At 34.3% G+C, this 5,220-nt stretch overlaps 1 long non-coding RNA gene across 1 annotated transcript; it reads left to right on the top strand.

Moving 5' to 3' along the window:
* The first annotated feature begins 3,330 nt into the window (after positions 1–3,330).
* Positions 3,331–4,677, top strand: LOC111191924 (uncharacterized). Its single transcript, XR_002649729.2, has 2 exons — positions 3,331–3,466; positions 4,229–4,677. It is a non-coding gene; the product is annotated as an uncharacterized LOC111191924 (long non-coding RNA).
* Positions 4,678–5,220: the final 543 nt, after the last annotated feature.

Below are 5,220 nucleotides of genomic sequence, written 5' to 3'. Positions count from 1 at the left end.
ATAACATATAAAACATGACTTGGCTGATATCTGGACTTTGATTTGGTCTGTTAAGGTATTTGAAAGTTAGTTAGTCATGTCTGAAATGTTTGGTCTTGATTTTGGGATAATTGTTCAGCTGAAAAGTAAAATTTAACCCCAACCTTTTAGTGCAGTGGTACTTAACCTGTGGGTCCTGACCTTCGAGGGTATCCTTACATAGTCCCTAGGGGGTAATGAACGTCTTGCTATTTAAGTGCATTTTTTCCTCAAAATGTGTAGAGTAAAATCAGGACTTTATCCAGAGTTGACCATTTATTGAATCAGACTAGTTGATTCTTTATTCTACTCAATTCTTCGACTCGGGTACTTGATTGAGATTCACTCATATGTATCATGCAAGATAATGGTCAGAAAGCATTGATTCCAGAAACGTCCGGAAAGTCTCTACAGAGAATAACACAGAAAGCTCTTGTAAGCCACAAGGCAGGGGTGTCATTAAATATAGTACAGGAAGAAAATGTTAAGAACCCCAGTTTTAGTGCACTGTACTACTCTATATTTTACACAATCCATTCATACCTCCTTCTACAATATTTGTAATATAGACAAATGCACATAATGTAATGACGTTTAAGGGGGTTGAATACATTTTCATTATTATTAAACATATTCAGGCAATGCTTCTAATACCAGAAAACGATGCTTTTCAAGAATTAAATATTAGCTTGGTTGTGCAGTTGCTTACATGCTGGGTTAGATTCTATCAATAAGTATTAAAAGAAAAAATAAATATATTTTAAAAGCATATTATTTATGCATTTTAAAAATAATGGTTCCAGTCATTGTTGTATATTACAAGCTTCACTCAATAATCAAATTATTAAACTAAATACAAAACAAAAGATCAATATTATAACAATATTATAAAAATCAACATTATAAGTATAATGAATGATAAATAAATAAATAAATAAATAAATACATTACATGAACAAAAAATAGTAATAAACATTGTTAAATGGTTACATAGTTAAATAATTAATAATTGTCACTATTATAATTATTATTATTTTTTTTATATTATTATTATTATAAAACATTACAAAATGTTAATGCTGTAAATACTGATAATTAATAATGAATTGAGATCTTACTCAATTTTGTAAGTAATGTCAATTAATAATTACATACAAATTCTCACAGACAAATTCTGTCATAAGTACTGTTAATTAATAAACCCTTTTTGTAAAGTGTTACCACTAAATAAATAAACACATACTGACTAGATACATTTATACAAGAGATATACAGTAAATATTCACAGCTCTAATAAAATAGGTTAACTTATTTACTGTTACGAGGAGAAAAGTAACTTACATTATTCAGAATTATAGTTCTGATTTAGTAATTGTTCTTGAGTAAGGAGGAAGTACACAGAGTTCTTTGGTAGTAAAGATGGAGGATGACAGCTGTACCGTGTTTTAAAGGCTCTGGCGAGATGGCAGATTCTGGAAGGGAACAGAGATTTTCTCTGCAGGAGCTTCTATTTCTATGGAATGACAAAAGAAGAAAGAGTGGAGATTGCACAGGCTTTCAGCAGAAGTAATCACAGAGCTGATGATTGAGTGACATGAGAGAGGATGTGCAGGTCTGACAGACGGACGTCAGACTGAAAGAAGAGCCATGGCGCTGTCACTTCTCTCTTCATCTTCTCTCAGACAACCATCTCCTAGCCTGTAACCTCACAGCTGGAGGTTAATGCACAGCTCCTCACTCGCTATCTCTCGCTATGCGCAGTAAACATCCACCACTATGCATGCGCGCTACACCCACCCACCTATTTTCTCTGATTGGCTGAAGACGTAATCTTACTATACCTTAGCCAATCATTGCTTAGGTGGTTATTTCATCATCCCCTCCCTTGTGACTCACACACACACAGCGGCTAAAGTAACGTGCAGTAACGGGGTGTAGTAAATGGTAACGGCGTTGTAGTTACAGTCATAGTAATTAGTTCGATTACTTATTACTGAAAAAAGTAACACCGTTATTCCCATCACTGGTTATCTTACACCTTATCAACAGTCTATTTTTATGCCTTGCACCCGCACCATTATAATAGTGTCAGAGTATATGAATAAATCGACACTAAATGTATTTTTTTAAGCCCTCATGATACCAAAGTCACACCCCGACATGCCCTTAATTCAGCTGCGCAGTCCGCAGTTGACCGGTGCACTATAGATCGCTAAAATAGGGCCCTTTATGTCTTTGTGTTTGGTCTCATTTAGTCATTATGCTGAACAGCAGTAAAGTGCTCAGTACTAATGCCTGTTTTTCTGTACTATTAAAAGGTAATTATGTAATTACAAAGTCACTTTCAAATACATGTGGCCCTATCTTACACACTGCGCAAAAAGTCTATTTTCGCACCTTTCACCAGGGGTCATTTAAGGTAAGTTTCTGGCATATTGCTATCTTGGCAGCAGAAAACACAGGTACGACACTGGTTGATTTAAACACTGACAACAGTCAACAGTCAGATGTGTGCGCTGTCAGCGTGTGTACACCCCCACTCATCAAAAACATGTACACACATGTACACACAGCAGTGAGCAAACCCAACTTTTACATCAACAATAAACAAAATACAGAATAAAATAACATAACTGTTCCTGAAAATGACTTGCTTACACACCTTCATAGCGTGACAGAGCAGGTCAGTGTGCCAGTTCTCATTCCCTTTAAGAGCAGGAAGCACTCTGTCTCTGTTGCTTTTGCAAGTCTTGGCTGAGGATACTGACCTAAGTGTTATGCACACGGTGCTCCTGCATGGCTAAGATAGGATTGGATGGCTGACTGTTGACTGTTGTCAGGGTTTTAATCAGTCAGTGGCGCTCCAGAAATTTACTTGAACACACCTAAACTCCGCTAAACTTTATTTTAATGGTGTGGGTGCAGGGCGAACTAATATAGACTGTTGACGGGGAGTAAGGTAGCAAAGAGCATCAAGATGTCCCTTTGTGAAGTGTGTATGATAGGGCCCTTTTATGGAAGTAAAACAGTGTCACCAGATTTTGAATTTATTTATTTATTTATTATTTTACATTGAATTATCGCATGTGATTTTTTTTGCGTCTGAATGAAACACTTTAATTTTTCAGTATATCATTTTCACTTATTTTATTTTAATGTAAAAAAATTCAAAAGCAAAAATTCAAGTTTAAAAAATTCAATTAAAATAAATTCAGGTTGCTCAAATTCGACCTGTCAAATTCGACTGCTAAAATACAAAGCTCAAAATTCGCTGTCAACATCCGGGACACACAGGACGAGCAGTCGATTCAGTCTTCAATCGAGCCAACAACCAGCCAATCACATCACGCTCCGAAGATCACGTGACAGGTACCGCCTCACGGCCAGCAGTAGGGCAGAGAACCGCTCAATGCGGCTCACAGCCCCCTCCGCTGCTGCTCTCGAGTAGGTGAGTGTAAAACAGCTGAAAACAGGGCATTTACCTCACCACTGTGGCCATGTAATATCACTTAAACGGTGTAGAAATCATCACTTTAACCACGGTTTGCTCTGTGGTTTGTAAACATATTAAATTAAGATAGATATCCAGATATACCTTGTTAAACTAACTAAATAAATAAAGCTCCTCTGTTCATTTCAGAAAGAGCTTCAAACACGAACACTAGATCAATTATTTATAAATACAGCCAGACTGTGTGGAAGATAATTACTACTGTAGAATCTGAGATAGTAACTTAGTTTGCTAAATTATAGCTACCTATCTTGCTAGTTAGCTGTGGGACTGTGCGATTATAGACAAGATACTACCTAGTTAGCGGTTTGTTTAGCAATACCTTATTTACACTTTGCTGCAAAGTGTGTTGCTTAGTGTAATGGCCACTGTCTAAATAAATATATTGAGCTATATTACACTTACTGTACCCCTCTCAGGCTGGTCCTCTCATTAAATAAAGGAGATTTATTACAGTTACTATATACCTACTATATACTATATACCTACATTATCTAATTTGTAATCAGTGCAATATTTATTAGTGATGTCTTTTATACATTTTTATTTATATTTAGGTCATGTTAATAAATGAGAATCAAATATTGCAACCCATGAGAGAGTATTATTAGTAATATTTATTAAATGTTTTATGTTAATAATAATTATCACATTTTGTAAATACTGTCGCTAAAAGTGAATCTGATGTTTTTATTTAAGGTTGAAAAGAAGATGGAGAAGTTTCAGCTTGCAGCTATGGAGAGTTCACCACGAAAAGAACGAAGTCAAAGAATACAAAGATCTGTCCATATTCTGAAGTCACCACTTGAAGATTTTATGCAGAATTATTTGGATTATGAATAGGAACCACATTATTTGCAACAGCTTTTATTATTTATACAAACAAGATGAACATGATATGATGTGCCAGAATATAGGGAGGCTGCCTAAAACACACAAAAAAATACAGAACACATGTAAACAACTAAAGAAAAACAGAACATGGCACATGTAAATAAATCAAATAAACACAGCACAGACTGCATGAAATTGGATTTCTTTATTTGTTCTTTAAAAGTTTGGAGAAAGGAAACCTGTGGAATACAAAAGAAACTTGAAAAATTACTGCATTTGATACATGAATATAATTAAACATTTTAAGAACATTACCTACCTTTTATTATCCTTTCTTTTTCTGCGAGAAAATATCCTGTTTAAGAAAATGACGAGAAGAAGTATGACTGTGTTAAACTTGGTGTTGTTTGGATTCAGTATTTACTTCATTTATATTTATATAAAACATTTTTGCAATTATTATTGCATTGGTTTTGGCACAAACCAATTACTAATGCATCTCAGAAAATCTGAAGATCATGAGAATATCATAATTTAACAGAAATTATACATTACACTACATGTAAAGTGACATATTCCAAATCATTTGTACCTGGCTAAAAGTTCATTAAACCAGAATTACTGTCCTGACCTTAACCCAGTTTACTAGAATATGTAGTTTAAACTTAAAATAAAAAAAGTTAAATGTGACCGTTTACTGAACGATATTAAACACAAATATATATTTTTCACTATTGAGATGCACTAGTAAACAGGACTAATCATGCTGTATCTTAATTACACAAGCATTTTAGGACTATTATTTACTGTTGATATCCTCAGTTAAAGCCTGAGTTGAATTGTTAACAAATGTATAA

This window comes from Astyanax mexicanus, chromosome 1, assembly GCF_023375975.1.
Source record: "Astyanax mexicanus isolate ESR-SI-001 chromosome 1, AstMex3_surface, whole genome shotgun sequence".
Taxonomy (NCBI): domain Eukaryota; kingdom Metazoa; phylum Chordata; class Actinopteri; order Characiformes; family Acestrorhamphidae; genus Astyanax; species Astyanax mexicanus.
The sequence above is the reverse complement of the archived record's forward strand: the minus strand, read 5'-3'. Positions and strand labels throughout refer to the sequence as shown.